At 42.6% G+C, this 25,940-nt stretch overlaps 1 non-coding gene across 1 annotated transcript; it reads left to right on the top strand.

Annotated features, from left to right (window-relative positions):
• Positions 1-24,532: 24,532 nt before the first annotated feature.
• On the top strand, positions 24,533-24,607 carry Trnas-uga (transfer RNA serine (anticodon UGA)). The gene has a single exon. It is a non-coding gene; the product is annotated as a tRNA-Ser (tRNA).
• Positions 24,608-25,940: the final 1,333 nt, after the last annotated feature.

Consider the following 25,940-nt stretch of genomic DNA (forward strand, 5'->3'; position numbering starts at 1 on the left):
GACATTTTTAACATATTTTTTGCTTCTTCAACTGCACACTTTAAGCCTATTTTTGCTGCTACATTCAGAAAGTGATTGTTAAAAATACTTGAAACTTGTGAATTATCACTCACAACATCATCATTTAGCTTTATTGCTATGGTACGCTGTACACTGTCAGGCTGCACCGTCTCCCGTTTGACAATATTCCATATAGTTTTAATCTTATTATCCGCATTATTAAATTCTGTCGGAACACATAAGCTTCTCGAGTTCTTAATGACTTTCCCTAAAATATTACAGTATCTTTTGTTGTAAGCAAGTAACGTTGGATCGTGACTTATTCTAGCCTGTCCATATATTTCCCTCCTCCTCTTACACTATATCTTAATTCCCTTAACAATCCATGGCTTACTTGACTTTGTAATGGCTTTTTTGGATAACGTTCCAGCAGCTCTCAAATACTGAAACAAATTTACGGTAGACTAAATTGAATTTGGCATCAGCATCATTTTCTGTGTCTACTTCATCCAATTCTACCTCTTCTAGGCTGCACTTAAAGCTCTGTATCCTGTTGGCATTAATACGCCTCCCTGCCGTGTATGAACCTGCCTGAATCCGGTAAGGTGCTATAAGTGTTATTTCCATTAACTGTGCATGATGATCAGATAGCCCATTAACAACTGGTTACACATTAATTGTTTCTGCCTGAGCACTGTCTATGAAAATATCAATAAGTGACCTACTATCCTGCTGCACACGAGTTGGAAAATTCACAACAGATACTAGATTGAAACAACCAAACAAAGATTCTAGCTCATTTTTCCTATCCGTATCTTTTAAGAAATCTACATCAAAATCACCACAAACCACTAACTGATTCTTTTTGTCTGTCAGGTAGCTCAATAATGCCTCAATATTTTTCATGAATAGCTGAAAGTTACCTTGAGGGGATCTGTAGATTGCTGCAATTACTATAGAAGTGTATTGCAGTAGCTACTCACAAGCACATGCTGCAAGGATCTGATCTACACAAAAACTACTTGTTTCTTTCTTTCTTTCTTTTTTTTTTTTTTTTTTTTTTAGACTTTGTATCCAATTTTTATATAATTAGCATTTCCTCTTTTTTTCCATGTTGAATCCGCATTAATAAGATGCTAATCTGTAATCCATTAAATTTAACTTCTCCATCCCTGCGGTTACATGGTGTTCAGAGAGACACAAAACATCTATACCTTCAGAATTTACCCAATTTTCTAGTCATACAAGAAGCACATCTATTTTATTTTTCATTCCTCTGGTGTTCAGACGAAACACACAAATTTTATTTCTTTGGATACTGCTACAGACATTATGGCACTGTTCTGTTTTAATCTCTTTCAATACTCTCTGTCTGTAACCTGACTCTAACATAAAAAAGGTGCCCATCTCACTCCAGTAATCGCAGGAATTTTGTCTTGTGGCTCCCGGGATCGATTCCCTGCCGGGATGGTATTTTCCTTGCCTGGGGACTGGGTGTTTGTGTTGTCCTCATCATTTCATCATCATCATCATTCGTGACAGTGGTTAGATTGGAATGTGAGAAATGGGACTGTGTGATAATTGGGACTTTGTACAGGCGCTGATGACAGCGCAGTTGAACCCCACAAAACGATCATCACCACACCTACCGTCTCCGAGTAGCACTTGCAGTCGACGTCCTCAATTATTTGCTGGATGTATCCCAATCCCTGTTTACCTCTACCGTTTTTACTCTCTCTTGCCTCTATCAGTACCATGGAAGTCTGAACAGATGTTCTACCATCTTATCGCTTCTTCTCTTCTGTGTTTTCCATATATTCCTTTCCTCGCTGATTCTGTGGAGAATCTCCTCATTCCTTGTCTTGCCAGTCCACCTGATTCTCAACATTCTTCTGTAGCATCACAACTTAAATGCTTCTATTGTCTCCTCTTCTTTCCACTGTCCATGAGTCCCCTGCCATAGAATGCTATGCTCCAAACGTACAATCTCAGAAATCTCTTCCTCAAGTTCAGTCCTATGTTTGATATTAATAAACATCCCTTGGCCAGAAATTCTCTTTTCAGCAGAGCTATTCTGCTTTTTATGTCGTGCTTGCCCCGTTCGTCATGGGTTATTTTGCTGACTAGGTAGCAGATCCTTAACTTTATCTATTTCGTGAGCATCAGTTACGATGCTAAGTTTCTCGCTGTTCTCCTTACTGCAACTTCTCGTTGCTTTCACCTTTCTTCGATTTACTCTCAAGCCGTATTCAGTACTCATTAGACTTCATTCCATTGAACAGATCTTGCAGTTTATTTCCACCTAGGGTAGCAATGTCATCAGAAAATTTTATGATTGATACCCTTTTGAGTTGTATTTTAATCCCACTCTTGAAACTTTCTTTTATTTGCGTCATTTCTTGTTCGACGTATAGTTTGAACAGAAAAGCTGAAAGACTACAGCCCCGTCTTATCCTCCTTTTAATCCGTGCACTTCGTTCCTGGGCTTCCACTCTTGTTCTTCTCTCTTTTTTTTCTCTCGTAGTTTTTATACGTATTGTATTTCCCTAGAGTTTACCCTTATTTTTCTTAGAGTTTCGAACATCTTGCACCATTTCAAATTGTCGAACGATTTTTCCAGGTCGATGAAACCTATGACTGTATCTCGACTTCTCATCAGTCTTGCTTCCATTATCAACCGCAATGTCAGATATCTCTCTCTCTCTCTCTCTCTCTCTCTCTCTCTCTCTCTCTCTCTCTCTCTGGTGCCCTTACCCTTCCCAAAGCCAAGCGGTTCGTCATCTAACATATCCTCAATTTTCTTTTCCAGTCTTCTGTACATTATTCTTGTCAGCAACTTGACTGCATGAGCCATTAAGCTGATTACACGAAAAGTCTCACAAACGTCGGCTCTTGCTATCTTCAGAATTGCGTGGACAATGTTTTTTCAGAAAGTCTGATGTTATAATGCCGGTCTTACACATTTATATCGCCGGTCTTATACGTTCTACAATCCAATGTGAACAGTCGTTTTGTTACCACTTTCTTCGATCTTAGAAATTAACAAAGAATGATATGTATCCCTTCTCTATTAATTGATCTTCAGTCTTACAAAGTTCTTTTAAAATCTGTTTCTAATACTGAATCCTCTGTCTCTTGCCTGTCGACTCTTGCTGCTTCTTTTACCATGTCATCCAAAACGTTCTCCCTCTCACAGAGTCCCTCGAGATTCTCTTACCACATCTCCGCTCTCTCTTCCGCATTTAACCGTAAAATTCCCATTTCTCTCGTCTTTTTCCCGCCTTGAGTTTAATTTCAACGAAGGCTGGACTTTTCTGTATGCTGAGTATGTCTTTCCGACAATCATATCTTTTCGGTTTCTTCACACTTTTCACATAGCCGTTTTTCATTGGCTTCCCTGTACTTCACTGATCTGAATCTACATTTGCTCTTGGGTATGCCTTACAATCCAGTGTCTGACTTTAGAATCCCTGCCTGAGCATGATCTAACTCTTTTTCGAGTATACCTCCTTGTACTGTGATTTTAGAACAAAATATTCGATATTACTAGCTGAAATTTATTGCAGAACTCTGTTTTCCTCCTTCCTCTTTCCTAGTGCCAAGCCCACATTCTCCTGTAACCCTTCTCTGCTCCTTCCCCTACAATCGCAATCCAGTCCTACATCTCTATTAGATCTCCATCTCCCTTTACGTACTGTATTACCGTTTCAATATCCTCTTACACTTTCTCTATCTCTTTATCTCGGGCTTGCGAGGTCGACATATATAACTGAACTATCGTGGTCGGTGTTGATTTGGTGTCGATTTTAATGAGAACAACCCTATCACTGAACTGTTGACAGTAACTCACTCTCTGCCCCACTTTTATTACGAATCCTACTGCAATTATACCAATTTCTGCTGCTGTTGATACTACCGAATACTTACCTGATACGAAGTCATCTACTTTCCATTTCACTTGATGACACCAGCTATATCTACACTGAGCCGTAGCATTTCCCTTGTCAGATTTTCTAATTTCCCTACCACATTCAAACTTCTGACGTCCCACTCACAGACTCGTAGAACGTTATCCTTTGGTTGATTATTCAGTCTTTTTCTCTTGGTCACGTCCCCCTTGACAGTCCCCTCTCGGAGATCCGAATGAGTGACTAATCCGGAATATGTTGTCAATGGGGAGATCATCAGGCCAATTTCTCATATACAGGTCACATTTTCTGTGGATAAACATTGTTTCTGTAATGCACTGGTTTCCATAGCCTTCTGTACTCTCCTGCCGCTGGTTCTTGTTGATTCTCATTCCTCTAGGATCAGGTTTCCACCTCAAGTGTCTCACTCCAAGGATAAGTACCTCTCTTCGCTCCTCTGCCCTGTTCGACAAGACCGTTGGCAGAATGAGGCAGAATTCTTATGCCGGAAGCCTTCGGTTACCATTGCTGATGTTTCTTATTCAAAATGTAAGCGGTAGCGTTGTCCGAATCAGGGGCCGAGACGATTTGGTTACTAATCACCCTAGGCCACCTCCGTAAAAGTCGTAATTTCTCGATCTTTCCTCGGGGTACTTGTGCGAAATGTAATTTGGTGGCAGTAGAACCATTCTATAGTCAACTGAAAAGAGCCTCTCTAAACTTCCACAATATTGTTTCGCGAAACGAAAGTTGACGTCTCTCCAGGGATTCCCATTTAAGTTAATGAAGCACCTCACGTGTTAATCGAACCTACCGTTGACAAATCTGGCAGTACGCCTCTGAACTGCTTAAATGTCTTCCTTTAATCCGACATGGTGGGGAGCCCAAATACTCTAGCAGTACTAAAAAATATTCTATACGCGGTCTTCTTTGTACGTAGGCTACACTTTTCTGAAACTCTCCCAGTAAACGGAAATCAACAATTCGCCTTTCCTGTTACCGTCCTCACTTACCCGTTACAAAAGGGAAACTGAGTTTCGAACGAGCTATGCTTTAAAAAAGCATACTTTTAGCTCGGTGTTGAGACAGTGTTTGCGGTATGTTAAAGATCTACAGTGACTCCAAGGTATTTAGGCGTTAAGCAGTACTCCAACTCGCTGCCCTACCAATTAGCTTTCAGTTTAATCACAACTGTTGTAGTTTGAAGAAAACATTTAGCAACAGCCGTAATTTATTTAATAATTTTATTTAGCTATCAGTTTAGGTGCCTCATGGGCACTATTTTCAGCTCCACATGCACGAAACTAAGTACGTCATCTAGTCGTTGGTGCCATTGCAGGGAACACTATATCCGTCTGGTTTTCACAGACTTCTAAAAACTTACCGGTGAATGTTGACACTTTACGCCTCTAACGACAATGGTCCACGTCCACCGAGAAGTTTTTAGAAATCTACGGAAACCAGTTGGATATTGTCCATGTAGTAGCACAGTAAAGTAAAGCTGCATGCCCTCGGGAAAAATTAGGGCTGTAGTTTCACCTTACCTTCAGCCGTTCTCAGCACTAGCACAGCAAGGACGTTTTGATTAATGTTACCGTTCTCTGGACTGTAGACACAACAACAAAAACAACAACAACTCAAGCGACTACATGGCTTCCTAGTTTCGGGGTGCAATTGAGGCACCAAAACTGGTAGTTAAATAACATTATTAAATAAAATTACGGCTGTTGATGTCTATTTTCTTCAAGTCTTCGACCAGTTGCAGTCCCACTCCATTTACCCTTGATGGAAATACAGAAGACTGTTGTAACTGGTACTTTATATCCTGAATACCGGCACTGAGATGGAATTTACGTCTGAGCTGGTACCAGATGTGTAGAATGGGAGCCAGATCTGGGGAAATTTCTGGCCACCTGAGTGCTTCAACAGAGCGGAGATAGTTCTTAGAGACATATGCCATGAAAAATGGTATTACATTATTGTCACATGACAGATAACATATAAGGACACAAGTTGCTGTACCACCAGAGTTCCTTCTATCACCAATTACCAATTTATTGTCTTGAATATTTGTGACTTCATTACAAGGTGGTGCTAACAAGCTACGCTCGTCGTCACTGTCATTTCTCAATTTGCTTCGCCATTACACGATGGTTAACAACACCATGACGCCAGGAATAACAACGCTGTCCAAAACATTGGGGCCTCTCCAGAAGACACCGTCATACTCGCCGACGATGGTCATGTGGGTTTGTACAGAACTGGGATTCATCACTGAACCGTACGTAACGTCATTCCCGTTCACGAAACCACTCCAAACACTGCTGTTTGCTTAGTGGTGTTAACGGCAGCTTAGTCGTGGGACCGAAATTTCCTACTCCAGCTGCTGCTAGCCTTCTAGTAAAGTTTCTGGATGAAACAGAATGTTTCAGGGAGCCCAGTACTTGTTCCCGGATGGCAGACGCAGATGTGAAGGCATGATGTATTTGGGGCACAATATGGTGATCCTCCCTTGTGGTGGTCTGACGTGGTGGAGCGGAACCCTGACGATGAGAACGCCTGCTCTCATGTTTCCATGACGACAGACATCCGACCACTGTCCATCCAAATGCCACACAAAGCTGGACATGGCACGATACGATCAGCTGGTCAAGTGGAGACCCACATTGAGACTCCTTCCAAACTGTCAGATTCTGATAACGCAGTCTCACATGTGTGTGCGGCATCTCCAGTTCTTCACAGCGATCGCTCTACGTCTGGTGCTGTTCACATCTCTAACACATCCTATCAGGTCTGGTAACAACAGTGAACACGAACAACACTAATGCACTCTGTTAGCCGTTCTACCTATCACAAACCATCATTTAAATACACACTGACGGCGTGTAGGTGTACGAAGTTACATTCACGTCCGACTGTGTCCTCCAGGTGCTTCACTTACTTTGCAGGCAATGAATCAGATTGATTTTCTTGTCTGTTCAGGACTGATTTGGCAGTGAGCTTTTCATTATCAGGAACTGCCTATGAGCAGAAGAGTTCCATCATAGAGATAAACAGAGTGCCTATTATATCTGTTTGCAAGACGAGTTGCTAACAGACTCAGAGAAACAGCGATCTTCATTATTAGAAGTAAGGTCTTATGACACTGTTCGCTGAAAGACTACAGTAAGGAAGGTTTTCTTTCTTCACACACAATGGCACCATACAATGCGTGTTCACTGTAAATGTCATTAATGAATGTATGTGGATTACTAGCACCGCAACTGTGTTGTTAATAACATTAACGAAGACGTCGAGCTCAACGTCCTCTTTCGAATGAAATGCAGTAGAGAGATTTGTAATTTAACCCAGGACACGGGTGCAACGCTCGGTGATGGTGAACTACACGAAACCCCCTCTCGTCGCGCCTTGTCTGTGAAATGCTGCTGGTGGAAAGTACTTTCTCCACCACGATTTGAACCACCCGAATTCGAAACAACTACCTACTATGAGATTTCCTACCATATTAAAACTGTGTGCCGGACCGAGACTCGAACTTGGGACCTTTGCCTTTTGCGGGCAAGAGCTCTACCAAATGAGCTACCCAAGCACGAGTCACGCCATGTCCTCACAGCTTTACTTCCGCCAGTACCTCGTCTCCTACTTTCCTAGCTTCACAGAAGCTCTCCTGCGAAACTTGCAGAACTAGTACTCCTGGAAGAAAGGATATTGCGGAGACATGGCTTAGCCACAGCCTGGGGGATGTTTCCAGAATGTGAGGACAGGGCGTGAGTCGTGCTTGGGTAGCTCAGTTGGTAGAGCAGTTGCTCGCGAAAGGCAAAAGTCCTGAGTTCGAGTCTCGGTCCGGCACACAGTTTTAATCTTTCAGGAAGTTTCATATCGGGGCACACTCCGCTGCAGAGTGAAAATCTCTTTCTGGGAACTACCTACTAGTCGAGTGCCATAGCAAAAGGCTACTTTAGCAGCCTTGGCTGCAGAGGTAGTAATTCCCTTATTCTTCACTCGGTATGACTTGTATCTTGATGGTACCTAGGCAAGTGTCCGGTTACCAATCCGAAAATCACAAATCTGGTAACACCCTACAGCAGAAGTATTCTCCCTGCCTTCACTCAACATAATTCTCAGGTCTGTCAATAATTCATGTATCCTGAAACGTTAAATACCATCCCTATTCGAATTCCACGGTAAACTGTCAAATATGTGCGCAAAGAAGAACGATTAGGATTTAACGTCCCGCTGTCACGTGGTCGTTCGAGAGTGAGCACCATCTTGTACGGTACAAGGTGCGAAAGAAAACTGGTTTTTCAAGGGAACCATCCCGTTAAAGGTAGGGCCACTATCATTGGGGTATTTGGCTCGTTTCGCGAAGGAGCAGACTTCGAATCCTCGCATGGCTGTCCTGATTTCAGTTTACATAAATCAGTTCAAGTAAATTCGACACTTTCTCTATGGGCTTTATGTCGGGGAACCGATTGGTCAGTCTATTCTCCGAGAAACCTCTCGTTCTTTCTATGTGTGGTTCAAGTTTCATAGAGGTATTTTACTTGGCAGTGACATATAATATGAAACTTACTCCCTTCGTTAAGTTTTTCACACCCGTGTACATTCATATTAATACTTCGTAAATTATTATGAAGTGCATGGCGAAGGGCACTTCCAGTTGTACCACGTATTCGGCACCTTTCCGAATCTTTCGCACATGGAGCGCGGCAAAATGATTGTTTAAACACCTTTGTGCGAATTGCTGTTAGTCTAATCTTGTCCTCGTAATTCCTAAGTTAGAAATACAAGAAGAATCGTAACATATTCCTAGGTTCGTCATTCTTGAAACTTTACAAGCAGGGTCTCCAGTATGATAAAAAAAATTATTATTACTATTATTAAATATATCTCAATTCTATCAATTTAAATCTGTATTTCATACTAGAATGCCGTGTTCCCAGTTTGGCACAGCTTTGCCACAGGACACACGAAAGCGGTCGAAGACGTCCGTCTTCTGGTCGGCTCCTGATCGTTGTCAGAAGGAGGTTAGTTTCTGATTACGCAAAGACTTCTATTATTTGGAAAATAACAACCCGGATTTCTTTACGTAATCAGTATGAATTTTATAATTACCTAAGGGACCTTTAACAATGAATAGTAAAAAAAAATTGCTTTTGCAAATGAAATCATTAATAAATGGAGCAGCTATGAGTTGTATAGAAGACAAGGAGCGGCCTTTGTCTACGACCAGGATGCCGCAGTATTCTCTGCTGTAGTAAGGGCTGTTTGACATTTACAAAAATAATATGGCACGGAGGATAAAAAAGTATAAAGGAAAAGAACAGAATAAGAAGTCTGGTAAACACTAAATATATTCAAACAATTCTCACTAGCAAAATTAGGGCTTATTTATAAACAATACAACTTACATAATTACTTTTCTAACAGTATGGTGCGATCAGATTTCAGCCTGTCCTGTGCTGTCTCCTTGGTTCACTTTTTTTTTGTCACAAATTATAGTCACTACTTTTCTCCTTTCGTTGAAGACAATTCTTGCACTGTTCAACACCTCCGATAACAATAACTTGCTGATTTACAGTTTCGAACATGAATTACCTTAATTTTATTAATTAATAATGTTGTCTGCACGCTAGCAAGACCGCTCACTTTTTTTTTAACTTAAAGTCGACCTCCTTTACGTTTTCACATAACAAGCAGAAGCACATTAAAATCTGAAGATCTACAAAAGTTTTCTACCGTCATCTTTTATTTAGATCGAAGCGGAACGACAGTTCAGCTTCTGTTAAAATGTTTCTTTGACTGCGCAATCGATGTATTAGCGTCCGCGCTAGATGCGCATCTTTACAGTTATGTAAATTATACAAAACAAATGTCTTTCAAAGGGTACTCAAAGCTTTCGTAGGACGGAAATACCAATAATATTACAGGTCTTTGAGAATAGTTTATTTTCAGTCGTCTACCTGTTTAGATTTTGCAGTATTTCTGTGATACTCTAACGCGGATCAAACCAACCTATCACCTTTCGTAAAGCCTTTCTTTATACACGTGTAATATCGTCTGTTCGTCCTGTTTCGTGTATACTCATGTATATGTACTCAAGTATATGTACTTGAGTAGTGTTCTGGCATTGGTCAACCGAATGTTCAGCAAGCAGTGTCCGTCGTAGACTGAATTTACCAGTATCCCATTAATGAACGGAAGCCTATAAGTTACCTTTCATACGACTAAGTTTATTTGACTTTTGCAGTTCATATTCATACAGACGGTGACGCGCGCATTTGCAAAAATATGTCTGTACCTTTGTTGTTAGCGACCATTACGGCTTCACCAGACATTAGTTCAGATTATTCAGAAATTCCACGACGCACTCTGGTCGCAACCGTTTGTGTGACTAATCGTATCGTCCTTCTTTGTTACGTTCAGTATCCCCTGTTAGTGCTATTTGATGTCCACTCTTTCGTGGTCTGGCTGCATTGTCGCAGCTTCCGAGTAACGAACCGAAGTTTATCACCTGCTTTACATATGAATGGGCCCCTAGCATGTTTCCATTTCAAATCCCCACAAATTACTATACCAGGTAGTTCTATGAATTGGCTTAATCCATATATAGTGGTAACTTTACCGTTAACGACTATTATGAAAGCATTTGTCGTTATTGTACATTCACACAGGTAGTACAGGTTATATGTCAACCATGACTTTATTGCATTGTTGCCTTAGCAACTGGTGCGTAGAAAATAAATTGACAATAATAGCACACAAAACAGTTCAAACGTTAGTAAAAGGGACGTTAGGAAGAGCAATACACCCCAAAATCGGAATAAATGACCAGACTTTGTGTTCTGTGCAGGTGCATCATAGAGTGATTCAGAGTCGATACATACCTCCGGTCAACAGTATCACTGGCGGTGGTCCAGTCAGAGCGACTTACCGCCGTCAGAGCGAAGCGCAGTGACGATTAGGTCGGTTTAAACGCCACCACGGGGACGGTTGCTCTCTCTCTCAGCGATCGAGTGTCGAGCTGTTTGTGTGGCGAGGGGCGGGTTAAGAAAACGCCGTGACGCATTGCCCGATAAGATCCTTGGCTCGCTGATACATTTGGAACTTTAGTGTGGGTTACGTGATATCCTATGTCGGTCGTATCAGTGAAGATTGCTCTATGTATAAGTTATTCCGGTGTGTTGCTTCGGCATCTACTTGTAGCTGGATTTGGATCATTCCGAAAAAGCCCGTGACGACTGTGATACCGTGTTGAATCCCTGTCAACTATTTATATGTTACAGGATAGGCTGAGTACACATGTGGTTAGTCGCTAAAGAAGTCTTGAGTAAAACAAATGGTCAATCGTAAAGTGAGTGCACCCTGTGTTAACCGTACTAAACCGAGAGCCTAAGAAACCACCTGGCCAACCAGGTAGTGTGTGATTAATAAACAAAAGCAATTTTTTTGGCCCTACGTGGGCACCTTGTCTGCTCTACTAATTGATTGTATTTTATGTAAACTTGTCATTGGCCTATTAACTTGGATTGCTTGGTTTTACTTACCACTGGATGTAGGATCTCAACTGCGTGTTAATGTTCAAATGTGTGTGAATTCCTAAGGGACCAAATTGCTGAGGTCATCGATGCCGAGACTTACACACTATTTCAAATTAACTTATGCTAAGGTTCAAATGGCTCTGAGCACTATGGGACTCAACTGCTGAGGTCATTAGTCCCCTAGAACTTAGAACTAGTTAAACCTAACTAACCTAAGGACATCACAAACATCCATGCCCGAGGCAGGATTCGAACCTGCGACCGTAGCGGTCTTGCGGTTCCAGACTGCAGCGCCTTTAACCGCACGGCCACTATGCTAAGGACAACACGTACACCCATGCTCGAGGGAGGACTCGAAACTCCGGCGGGAGGGACCGCGCAATCCGTGACACGGTGCCTCAAACAGTGAGGCCACTCCGCGCTGCAACAGCTTATTAATCATTTCTGTAGTTTCTAAAGCTTAAATCTCTTAAATCTGAAATTGTCAAACACCACATTGTTGATCTTATTAAATATCTGTGTTAACGCGTGGATTTAATGTTAAGATTTGAAAAAATATTTCTTAAGAGTCTTTTATTAAATTTTTTTCTTAAATATTATTTCAGAGGTTTTGTAAATTCTACCACGAACTGTCTTGCTTCCAAAAGAAAAGGCCATTAGTAAATTAAATTCTGGTGGCATCAGCTGGATTTTTTAGATTTGTTTGATATGGCAATAATGTGTGTTTTTATTAAATTTGTTGGTAAAATTACGACCTAGTATCCGACCACTCAACACCAGCTCATTGACGTATTTCACTGTGAAGAGAATAAAGTATTCAGATACTTCGTTATAAACGTCGACGAAAATCTGAACATTCTTGCACACGTAGAAATCGTTCGTCAGAAGGCAACAAGATCCTGAATGAAAGAGCAGCAACTGCACAAAGAAGTTTTATGCTGCCCCTGAGTGCAATAAGAAAGTACCATAACGCAGTCTTAGTCGCTATTGTGGGATACCGGTCGAGCGCATAGGCTCATAGAACCAGTAGGATAAACACGACACAAGATCTTCGGCGAGCACCGAGAACTGTAATACTGCGCCTCACACGTGCATATAGAAGAGCGGTTGTCAAACTTTTCTGCTGAAGAGCCGATACTGACATTGTGGACAGGCACCTTGGGCCGCATATACGCAAATATTGTTACTATTTGGTACCGTACTTAAATAAGTATCTTAGAAGCCCCAGTAGACTAGTTATAGAAAGGACGCTATAAGTTGGCCTTTGGACGCTAAGTATTGATGATTAAATATCACCAACAGACGGAACGCTTCGTGTCGACTGTTCCCTGTTTCGTATTATTGTGAACCTCAGGGACTCCAGAGTTGAGACACTGACGAAGCGTTGTGCTGTCTGTCTGAGCGGACGATTAATTGATTACTAACGGTAACTGTATTATATTTAAATGTCTTACGCGATATAAGACACGATCGCAAATATTTACAAAATGTTTTTACATCACTTTTCTTCTACTCACTGCCTTATATTACAACAACCTTAAGTTAATGCAATTTTCCTTGCTGCAAATATGAACTGCATTTGAAGATGACGTATTTATAATGCGTATTCAGAAATTCGTCTTACTTCCATGTCAAAATTTATATCATAGCAGCTGTCGCGTACATCTGCACAGCCCGTGAATTGTTAGTACAGGAAGCGAAGCTACAAAACATTCCCTCTCACACACCCTCTAACTCCGAAAGAGCAGTGCTATTTACTCCTCTACCCTGACGTAAGCGGCAAAGCTGACTCAGTTCAACAGTTAAAATTAAGCACGTCTTGAAATATTGTTGTTTCTGTAAGTATTTTTGTTTGTTACTGAGCATGAAAATTACACTCTTAAGAAGTTCTTAATGTTAGTTCATGACGTTGGGTTCGTTCGTTGGTTGATAGACGCGTACTATTGCACAAAACGGCTGAGAACCTCGAGCCTCACAAATGCCTGATTCGGGCCGCATGCGGTCCGCTCGCCGCAGTTTGGCGACCACTGCTGTAGATAACGTTGAATCATTTTTTCGTTTAATACGTGAGTGGGACGTACTGCCGGCTTTCCCATCGGATACAACAATAGCGCAAATTGTAGTTTGCGGAAGTTTGTATGTGGATGGCTACTACTGTACAATGCTACAATAAAGTCCCAACACATGGAATTCCACCTAATTTATTAATTCAAACGAAGATGAGGAAAATAGTTTTCGCGATCAACCGTAAATGAGGGTTAGTCTGAAGTTATTAATAAAAGTAATGGTCGTGGAGTCTGATTGTAACCCTTAGAACACCGTAATACTCATAAAACAATGCACTGTATCTGCTTCAGTGCTTATTAAGTTCAAATCTCCGCACTATTGAGTATAAAATGTCACGTATTTCTCTTAAGCCAACAAGAACTCGTGGCGTATTCCTGTTCACAATGTAGTTGGCAGTACTAGAGTAGGTACAAACGTTTCCCGAGACAAAGTTAAAATTTACCTTACTCTAAATTAAACCAAATAACCGTTATTAGTGCATACTTGTAGCCAGTATGAAGGCTAGTCTTAGGCTTCCTACTGGACTAACCTGTTCCCCTCCTGTCTGTGTTTCTGTGCAAGATGCAATTTCGTGACTGGTCCGTTAAGACCGTCAATCTTTCGTAACGCTACATAAATACCTTTGTTAATCTTGCAGACCAGTCTTTAAAAATCGAAATTGTAGTTGACATACATCAATGTGGGTAACCAACAGCATTGCCAGATTGTTTTTTTAATCATTTAAATAATTAGGTTTTAACACTACTAGAAGGTACGCAACTTGGAGCCTAATCTGGTAAGGAACACTGTCTGTCGCTACTCAAGGACAGCTTAGCCTGCTTTCATCGCTTTCCCTTACTCCTGTGACGTTGGAGAGCAACCAGTCTTCCCTACCGGCTGTCATAGCTACACCAGCCTATGCAGGTCGATACGATAAAATAAACCAAGACCCGCAACGAGAAAAAAATCCACAACAATCATAAACGTGCAGTTCATCGGATAGTGACTTTTAAGGACCATCTTTAGGGGCAGTGAAACAAAAACAAGGCAAATGGAAAAGAAGTAAGCAAACTATTTATTATGTCAAAAGCAATCGTCACCAAAGCAAAAGTGGTCAACGACCTCACGTGAAAATGTTTCCACTTGGCTACGGAAGCATGATTGTACCCTAGCATGTATCTCTTTGTCCGAAGCAAATCGATGGTCACGAATGTCTTCCTTCAGTGCTCAAAAAATACGGAAAATGGCATGTGGAGACGTCGGAACTGTATGGAGGATGCGTAACGGCTACTCAGCAAAATTTATTTTTGGTAAGTGTGGGCTTCAGTTTAAACACAGTTTTAGGTCCAACATTTAATAAATTGAGCTCCACCAGATCTATGAAACGGTGAGAGATTGTGCGTTTCGCGGAATATCAGTGCGGGCTCTGAAAAATAAAAATCAGTGGGCATAGCTGGCGTGGAGATCCGAGAGTCGAACGTACCTGTAAATAGCGAGGCCAGTAATAGTTCACATTCAGGATGGATTCCCGGCAGCGAGTACACATAACGCCACAACTAACAGACGAGTGCTTCACTTATCGAATTATTATGTATTCTACGGGAATATCAACTTGGCTGAACATCCAGAAGCACACCATTAATATTTATGTTGCTTTTCGTATGTCAGTCCGTTTCACATTTGCCTGCCTCTGTAGTTTCTGCCAGCAAGGTAGGTAGCTCTGTGTGTTCGGTCACGGGACTGGCCATCCTCTCGTCAATAAAACTGAGTAGAGTTCTCAACCATAGAATTCGAAAGATGTCACGAGACATCCGTAAAGAACCGCTGACGTCTAAGAAACAGACCGAAAGAAGAAAGAGGAAAAGGTCGTCATCGTGGCTGACCTCCATGTGGAAGCCCTTGGTTCAGTTCCCAGGGATTTTTCGTTGCCAATTGGAGATGCAAGGCCTGTCAATGAATCCTCGATCACTTAGGGCAATTCCTTCATAACTGACAGTCTTGATCGCATATAGCAGTATGATTCACAACGCTCTGTTACTTAAGTGTAATAACACAAGAACCATAGGCCTACAAGCAAACAGTTGAGTACAAAATGAATAACTTCTACTACCCAGAGCCATGATATTGAAAAGAACTTGTTTTATACCAACGAATATTGATTATTTGGTGCTGATACTTGTATCAGAATATATTGATGGTCTGATAATGGCAGTAAGCCGAAGCCAGTTTTGTATTGTTGCACTATTGGCCATTAAAATTGCTACGCCACGAAGATGACGTGCTACAGACGCGGAATATAACCGACAAGAATAAGATGCTGTAATATGCAAATGATTAGCTTTTCAGAGCATTCACACAAGGTTGGCGCCGGTGGCGACACCTACAACGTGCTGACATGAGGAAAGTTTCCAACCGATTTCTCATACACAAACAGCAGTTGACCGCCGTTGCCCGGTGAAACGTTGTTGTGATGCCTCGTGTAAGGAGGAGAAATGCGTACCATCACGTTTCCGACTTTGATAAAGGTCGGATTGTGTAGCCTATCGCGATTGCGGTTTATCGTATGGCGTCATTGCTGCTCGCGTTGGTGGAGATCCAGTGACTGTTAGCAGAATATGGAATCAGTGGGTACAGGAGGGTAACACGGAACGCCGTACTGGATCCCAACGACCTCGTATCACTAACAGTAGAGATGACAGGCATCTTATCCGCATGGCTGTAACGGATCGTGCAGCCACGTCTCGATCCATGAGTCAACAGATGGGGCGTCTGCCAGACAACAACCATCTGCACGAACAGTTCGATGACGTTTGCAGCAGCATGGACTATCAGCTCGGAGAACATGGTTGCGGTTACCTTTGACGCTGGATCACAGACAGGAGCGCCTGAGATGGTGTACTCAACGACGAACATGGGTGCACGAATGGAAAAACGTCATTTTTCGGATGAATCCAGGTTCTGTTTACAGCATCATGATGGTCGCATCCGTGTTTGGCGACATCGTAGTGAAAGCACGTTGGAAGCGTGTATTCGTCATCGCCATACTGGCGTATCACCCGGCGTGATGGTATGGGGTGCCATTGGTTACACGTCTCGGTCACCTCTTGTTCGCATTGACGGTACTTTGAACAGTGGACGTTACATTCCAGATGTGTTACGACCCGAGGCTCTGCCCCTCATTTGATCCCTGCAAACCCTACATTTCAGCAGGATAATGCACGACCGCATGTTGAAAGTCCTGTACGGGCCTTTCTGGATACAGAAAATGTTCGACTGCTGCCCTGGCCAGCACATTCTCCAGATCTCTCACCAATTGAAAAAGTCTGGTCAATGGTGGCCGAGGAACGGACTCATCACAATACGCCAGTCACTACTCTTGATGAACTGTGGTATCGTGTTGAAGCTGCATGGGCAGCCGTACCTGTACACGCCATCCACGCTCTGTTTGACTCAATGCCCAGGCGTATCAAGCCCGTTATTACGGCCAGAGGTGGTGGTTCTGGGTACTGGTTTCTCAGGATCTATACACCCAAATCGCATGAAAATGTAATCACATGTCAATTCTAGTATACTATATTTGTCCAACGAATACCCGTTTAACATATGTATTTCTTTTTGGTGTAGCACTTTTAAAGGTCAGTAGTGTCCAGTCAGTCACGTGAAGCCAATGTAGGAGCTACTTGAATGAGATGAGGTGGCTACACGGTCTGCAAAAGCCGACAACGGCCGGCAGAACGGTTCTTATTGGTCGCCGATCCAGGTCACATTGGTGGAGCTTCCTTTTTCCTTTTTACTTATCTTTTTTATATTTCATATGCTCTGATACGTCTGTAGTAACATTAATTTTCTTTTTTTAATTCTTTTGAATATGCATTTTCAATTTGTTGTCTCAAATTTATGCTTAGTTGGCAAAACTTTAGAGTGGTGGTATCTTGAGTTCCCTGTCAATTTTGACACTCCTAGTTGTATCTTGCTTTGCATTTGACACCTGATGAGGTCAACATACTTAGAATAGCCTGCGCTTTGTAACTGTGTTGGATGCACTTACACAACACATACGGTCCCCTTGTTCAACACGAACAGGTAGCATGGAGGCATCACAATACACAAGTGTCTTAGCCTCATACATTCGGCAATGAGTGGGACCCACTATGTTTCTATCCACTTGTTAGAATAAAGGTGATTTGTGTGTCAGAGCCGCGAGGAGTCGCCGCGCGATTTGAGGCGCCTTGTCACGAATTGCGCGACCCCTCACGCTGGAGGTTCGAGTCCTCCCTCGGGCATTGGTCCGTGTCTGTTGTTCTTAGCATAAGTTTGTTTAAGTAGAATGTAAGTCTAGGGACCGATGACCTCATCAGTTTGGTCCCTTAGGAAGTCACACTCATTTTTATCATACGCATTGTTTCTTTCTTTTACCATTTGAGTGGAAATAACGGGGCCGGCCGGTATGGCCGAGCGGTTCTAGGCGCTTGATTCTGGACCCGCGCGACCGCTACCGTCACAGGTTCGAATCCTGTCTCGGGCATGGATGTGTGTGATGTCTTTGGGTTAGTTAGGTTTACGTAGTTCTAAGTTCTAGGGGACTGATGACACCAGATGTTAAGTCCCATAGTGCTCAGAGACATTTGAACCATTTTTTTATTTTTTTTTGGAAATAACATGAGGACGGAGAGTCCTCATTCACTGTGCACTGAGAACTAAAGTACACGAACACAGCAGCCATAAGGCTGCAAGCGAAAACTTCTATTCAGAATGAATGACAACACTCCTACACAAAACACTGTTGCTGATAACTTATTTGTTGGTGAACAGAGTTAATCCACCAAAGGTACAGAATGTTGTGGTCATTCAAACATTGTCAAAAATGGTTCAAATGGCTCTGAGCACTATGGGACTTAACATCTGTGGTCATTAGTCCCCTAGAACTTAGAACTACTTAAACCTAACTAACCTAAGGACATTACACACATCCATGTCCGAGGCAGGATTCGAACCTGCGACTATAGCGGTCGCGCGGTTCCAGACTGTAGCGCCTTTAACCGCTTGGCCACCACGGCCGGCTGCCATTAATCATTTTTCGATCGTACGCTAGTGAGATTTTATCTTTTGTTTCTCAAATAATTCAATCTTTTATATTAAAATGGGTCACAGTTGACTGCAGAGGTCCAGTTATACCTCTAACAAATCAAACCCGATTAATTATGTTTGTTGGTTGGCTGCTGTACTGGGCTAGAGCATCAGTCAAGCGTTGGTGCGCCATCAGAACTAGGGATGACATCCTAGCCAGAGGGAAGTAGCTCCAAGGGTAGCATAACTGAAGATACAGAGAGCTGTACCGCTTCCACAGGAAAGTCGTCGTCGTCGTCGTCGTCGTCGTCGTCCCCACCCCCGCCGCTGCAACCTCCCCCCCTCCCCCCTCCTCCCCCCCCCCCCCCCCCCCACACACACCCCTTGTCACGCGAAGGGCCCAGGCCCAGAGATGAGTCACACTTGGCAGGCCATTGTGCAGAATGCGGCAAGGTGGTGCATCTGCGTGGCTTCTTTGGAGAACGCGGAGAAACGTCTGGTGGAATAAAGAAGTAGCTAGAACTGAATGAGATCTAGTCATTTTATTACACACTACCCTATTCAATCACAATTGCCTTTTGCAGGGCTTTCTGTCCAGATGCCGGACACTGGTCATAAATGGGCGTTCTTTGGAAAAAGCTGGCGCTGACTTCCTGTTGTCCTGATTACTGAAGCAGAAAGTGGTACACAGAAGGACTGGACAGTGCCCAGAAAAGTAGACGGACAAAGAGATCGGGCGCCATATTCCGAGAAGAGAAAATGTAGGTTTTAGTCGCATTGAGTTATACTGTAACGTTTGAGAGTGAGAGTTTGCCACCACATTGCTAGAATTTTGTTGAACCTGAAAAACAACAGCTTAAATGAGTCAAATAGTCTTTTTGGAGGGTAGAGGGCCAGTTTTGTTATATGGTATCCAACTGAAAGTGCGACTAACAAACTTTGTGACTGCGAGACAAGTAGTTTTGGAAGCTTCTTCGTAGATAACTCGCAGGAGGATGGTCTTAGAGACACAATCACTTCGAATGCCGTGTGAGAGGCATCGATTGCGACTTAGGAGAACCAGCCCTCATTTTGGAGATGTGGAAGGTGGCCTTCCCACTGAGCCGGCCGCGGTGGCCGTGCGGTTCTAGGCGCTCCAGTCCGGAGCCGCGCTGCTGCTGCGGTCGCAGGTTCGAATCCTAGTTAGGTTTAAGTAGTTCTAAGTTCTAGGGGACTGATGACCACAGCAGTTGAGTCCCATAGTGATCAGAGCCATTTTTGAGCCTTCCCACTGAAGATTTTCTTCAGACGGTGGATTCAGTCGACTTTCTTGTGATGGAGAATTATGATAAGATCATGCTGCCTAGGCAAACAGGGGGATGAGAGTGGCGAGAAAGATGTAAGGACCTTGTTTTGGAATTACCCTTTGTGCTCGGTGCTCACTTTTTTTTCATCTAGGCACTTTGTGTTCTTTAATGTGACTTCAATTACTCCACGGCAGAACAATGTGTTCATCATGTTCGGTGCAGAATCACGTATCTGATTTATGTCTGAGGATCAGGGGTTAATAGCCACACCCTTTTCTCTACCCTTATCCCGCGGGCTGTGCCGTTCAGTGATAGTAATTATTTGATTTTATTGCAAATATTTAGTAATCCAATGTTCTTTTATGTCAGTTGGTTTGCAGAAGATACTCTACCAATTCTGAATCATCTTTAGTTGTTTCTGTATTTTTTATAACAATAAACTGTGGTTAAATTAGATATGCTTTTAATTTCAATAAATAGCTGAATCTCATAAACCCCCTTCTTACCACTAATTCCTGCAAGGAGTACACAGTGGGCTCGTTTGTTAAGGCTATTAACTTGGATACCGTTTTCGTTGGGCATAACTTTTCTTTTCACGTCTCAGACGGTAGTTTGGTGTGGGCCGATCGGGGGGAGAGGGGGGGCGGGGAGAGGCCCTGTTTATAATTAGCCATACCACAGTGTCGTCTTGCACACCTACTATCCACTCTCCAGAGAGTTCTCCCACGTACGTTGACGGACTTGTACAGGAAGAAACTGTTATCGACAAAGGGTTTAGGTTCAACAACTACGAAGGCGTTCATGGTGGTAGATATCGTGTAGCTGTCTATCGAGGAGGGCTGTTTTCTTTTTCGGAGCCTTTCCTCCAACAGCTACATTACTACGCCTGGTTAATTTAATACTTTATCACCACAGACGAACACGGCCACAGTAATGGAGTTTTTATTGATATTACGCGGAAATATTCAATTTGCTCTATCAGAAAATTTAGTATCCGTCTTTAGACCTTATTAGTATGTGTGAAAAGTTGCTAGCCAACTTTGGAGACAAGTAAAAGGCCTTGGTGCCAGTTAAACTCCACAAATAATATGCATTGAAACGACGTATCTGACACAGTGCAACATTTTCTATACGCCGTACACAGCATTGAGACTAGTTTTGAGTAACTAAAAATAAACAATGGGAGAGCATTTTTCTTTTTCAGAGTAAAAATTACTGAAGTGTGGCGTTGATATTAGAGATTCTCTTGTATTCCTGTTGCAACGATTCTCACAGAAAATAGCTGCTTATGAAGTGCGATAATATTGTAGTTCGGAGACACCCGTGAGTGTTATGTTTCTTAAAATAATTTTTTATTGCCAGACGTATTTTCTGGTTTTACATCATCAAGACTGTCCGTCACCACCAGTCATACCCAGATTTTAAAAAATCAGACTTACATATAATTTAATACACCGGGAAAGCTAACCTACAAATCGCATTTGAAACAAAAATTGAGTTCATCTGCACTAAATCTCAAAACTAAACACGAAATGTGGAGAAAACAAGTGGATCAGGGTCAGACGCTTCAGTATTTCTGTGAGATCGTAGACCCAGTGGGGCTTGAAATGGAAGCAAAGTTTTCGGTTACAGGAATTCAAAAGAGTGTGTAAGTCCACACATTCGAAGGTTAGACCGAGCGAGGTGGCGCAGTGGTTAGCACACTGGACTCGCATTCGGGAGGACGACGGTTCAATCCCGTCTCCGGTCATCCTGATTTAGGTTTTCCGTGATTTCCCTAAATCGCTTCAGGCAAATGCCGGGATGGTTCCTTTGAAAGGGCACGGCAGATTTCCTTCCCCATCCTTCCCTAACACGAGCTTGCGCTCCGTCTCTAATGACCTCGTTGTCGACGGGGCGTTAAACACTAATATCCTCCTCCTCCTCGAAGGTTAGATATCACAGCACGGTGATGAAACCTGAAGTTCCGCACGCTAGCCAAAGTTTAATGTCGATACAAAATGTGATCTGGAACACATTCTGTAGGAATAACAGATGTTTATAAGGAATATTATTGGCCCAGAAACAACGAAGGACTGATGCAATTTGATATCCTGTAAAAGAATACATAAATTCTCGAACCTGGCGCCAGATATGAGGAAATGGGGACTAAATTTTTATTGAGACGTTTTGCAAGAGGTCATTTGAAAAGTGCGGACTGGTCTCCATCTTGTACAAGAGACCAAGAAAAATATGATACGTTTACTGTTATCCACGTATCTAACTACAAAAAAACATTAATTTTAATGATAGGCCCTGAGGTACAAAACTAGGGGGTGGCCTTCATGCATATTCAGTTTATTCATCAGGATCAGTTCAGAAATGGGAACGTTATCATTAAGCCTTCAATAAAAGAGAAGAAATCAGATCATCTCAATATTTATTCGCACGAATAACGGAGACCATACCGTTATTCAGAGAATCATAGTTTCCAAGTCATGTGTCAATGAACGCAAGAAAATATCTTGCTTTTTACAACAACTCAAACTAATCGCCTGTTTGTTGGACATGAGGACCCGGAGAAAGTGGAGAATGCATGTCAAAACGTCTAACCGAAAAATCACTAGTTTTATTGTGCTACGTTGATAATGGAAACGTGCTATAGTAACGAGGATAAGCCACAAGTTCGGCTAGCAGCCTGCAGGCATGGCGCATGTGGCTGAACTCACAAAGGAACCCCATCTAATTCGCTTAAATTTCGCTCGCCAACAGCTGCGAGTGACATTACAACACTATTGACACGAAGTTGAGAAACAAAAGGAGCACCGTGAAACCCAAAAGCCACGCGAGCCTCAGAAGTTCACCTAGTACCACGTGTATCGTTTGACAAAGAGACCATGATGAAGACGAGGGGAAATTACACAGCACACGTATTAACAGGATTTGATCATTTTAAGTGAAAACGAAAACAGTATGGAGATCCATTTAACACCATGGGCTACATGAAACACTGTCCGGCACTACGAGTAAGCAATCACAAACAAAAATTGTCTTACTTATGAAATTTACATTCACGAGTTATCCAAATGGCTGGAGAAATATTATTGAAGCAAACATATCGAATACGAAGCACTGAAATTACCTGTTGGAAACCACAATACCTAACAGAGAACCACCTATCCAATTATGGTCGTAATCACAAAGAAACCGATTAATTTACGGAATTAAAATTTGCAAACATAGGAAGTAAATTATTTAAACAAGTTAAACTCCCAAGTTAATGGTCCTTTTCGACATGTATAAACCTACCGTAATTTTTCATACAGGAATGCTACACCGAAAGAAATGCACTGTCAAAATTTTAGATGCTAAGGTGCATTGCAAATATCTTAATAAAAAGAAAAAAAAAAATATAAAGTTCTTCATTTTTGGCGCACGAAGAACCGCTCACATTGAGGTGACGAAAGTCATAGGACAGCTATATATACATATACATATGGCGGTAGTATCGCGTACACGATGTTTATAAGGGTACTGCATTGGCGAAGTTGTTGTCTGTACTCAGGTGACTCATGTGAAAAGGCTTCCGACCTGGTTATGGCCGCAAGACGGAAATTAACAGACTTTGAACGCGGTATGGTACGTAGAACTAGAAGCATCGAACATTCTATTTGTGAAAACGTTAGGGAATTCTTCATTTCGAGATCCACAGTGTCAAGAGCATGCCGGAAACACCAAATTTCAGCCATTACGTGTCACCACAGACAACGCAGTGGCCGACGACTTCACTTAACTACCGAGGGCAGCAGCGTTTGTGTCGAGTTTACAGTGCTAAAGCACCACTGCGTGAAATAACAGCAGTAATCAATGTGGGACGTACAAGGAAGGCTTGGACGAGCGGTTCTAGGCGCTACAGTCTGAAACCGCGCGACCGCTATGGTCGCAGGTTCGAATCCTGCCTCGGGCATGAATGTGTGTGATGTCCTTAGGTTGGTTAGGTTTAAGTAGTTCTAAGTTCAAGGGGGCCTGATGACCTTAGAAGTTAAGTCCCATAGTGCTCAGAGCGATTTGAAGCAAGGTACCCGTTATGGCAATACCCCGAAATGTAGCGTTAATGTGCTATGACAGCAGACGACCTACGCGATTGCTTTTGCTAACAGCACGTCTACAGCGCCTCTTGCTTGGACCCTAGACGACTTAAAAACCGTGGCATGGTCAGATGAGTCCCGATTTCAGTTGTTAAGAACTGTTGGTACTGTTGGTTTGTGGCGCAGGCCCCACGAAGACGTGGAGCTAAGTTATCAACAAGACTCCATGCAAGCTAGTGGTGGCTGCGTAATGATGTGGGTGGCGTTTATATGGAATAGACTGGGTCCCCTGGTCCAATTGAACTGATTATTGACTGGAAATGGTTGAGGGTGTGAGTTGAGTTTATTTGGAATAGACTTAGTCCTCTGGTCCAACTGAACCGATCATTGACTGGAAATGGTTATGTTCGGCTCTTTGGAGACCATCTGCAGCCATTATTGGACTCCATGTTCCCAAACAACAATTGAATTGAAACTTCCTGGCAGATTAAAACTGTGTGCCAGACCGAGACTCGAACTCGGGACCTTTGCCTTTCGCAGGAGAAATTCTGTAAAGTTTGCAAGGTAAAAGACGAGGTACTGGCAGAAGTAAAGCTGTGAGTACCGGGCGTGAGTCGTGCTTCGGTAGCTCAGTTGGTAGAGCACTTGCCCGTGAAAGGCAAAGGTCCCGAGTTCGAGTCTCGGTCGGGCACACAGTTTTAATCTGCCAGGAAGTTTCATATCAGCGCACACTCCGTTGCAGAGTGAAAATCTCATTCTGGGAACGATTGAATTTTTGTGGATGCAATGCGCCATGTGATCGGGCTACAATTGTTCTGGACTGTCAGAGCGAATGATTTGGCCACCCAAATCGCCCGACATGAATCTAATCGAACATTTATGGGACATAATCGCGAGGACAGTTCGTACACAAAATCCTGCACCGGCAACACTTCCGCAATTATGGACGGCTACCGAGGAAGCATGGCTCAATATTTCTACAGGGGAGTTGCAACAACTAGCTGAGTCCATGCCACGTTGAGTTGCTGCGCTACGCCTGTCGAAAGCAGGGTCGACACGATATTATAAGGTATCCTATGACCTTTGTCACCCCAGTGTGTAACACCGACTTGTGCAGTCCTTTCTGCCTAGCGGCCGCATGGGTTAGCCGCGTGGTCTTGGGCTCCTTGCCGAAGGTTCGAGTCCTCCCTCGGATATGGGTGTGTGTGTTGTACTTAGCGTAAGTTAGTTGACGTTAGATTGAGTAGTGTGTAAGCCTAGGGACCGATGACCTCAGCAGTTTGGTCCCATAGGAACTCACCACTATCTGTCTAGCGCCGAATGGGCGAATGAGCAGACTCAACCGTGACAGGAGGGCGCAGTGCCGCGTAGCGCGAAGTCCAAAATGCACTCGCGCTAATTTTAAGCACTTCACCGTACCAAAAATGTTCCAGTTCATTAATTTATTGAATAACTTTCAGTTTATACCGACGCTGAACTTCTGTAGATGTTGCACAAGAGACTAGCAGAGAAAAGAAAATCATTGCAATGTATGATGTTACATTACAGTCAATTTCCATCAATCCGAACATTAATTTGTTAAAATTTAATATTTTATAACAAACCCTGTATTACAGTTCTTATGATAATCTTGAAACTATGTATATTTTGCCCACAATGAAACTGTACTTTGTTCATTCGCTGTTGTCACAAAAAAGTGAAGTGACTGCTGGATGACGAAAACAAACATTTCCTTACAGCAGACACATCTAATAATAAATCAAATACATTCGCACACTTCACAGTAATTACTAATTTTATTTAAACTGAACTGGAATCGAGTAAGAAACGGTCTTGGCCGTTGTTCTGCATACTGTGCTGCGTACCAGACATGCTTTGTCAAGTTCGTAAAATTGACATCACAGAAATGACTGAAGTTTAACGATACTGTTCCGCTGAGTAAAACTTGAAATGACAAAGAGTTGATGGAAATTATATTGCCCGTCAATTTTTTGAAAAATGCTTTAGACGGTTGAAAATTTTCAT

Source organism: Schistocerca serialis, chromosome 2 (assembly GCF_023864345.2).
Source record: "Schistocerca serialis cubense isolate TAMUIC-IGC-003099 chromosome 2, iqSchSeri2.2, whole genome shotgun sequence".
In the NCBI taxonomy this organism is placed as follows: domain Eukaryota; kingdom Metazoa; phylum Arthropoda; class Insecta; order Orthoptera; family Acrididae; genus Schistocerca; species Schistocerca serialis.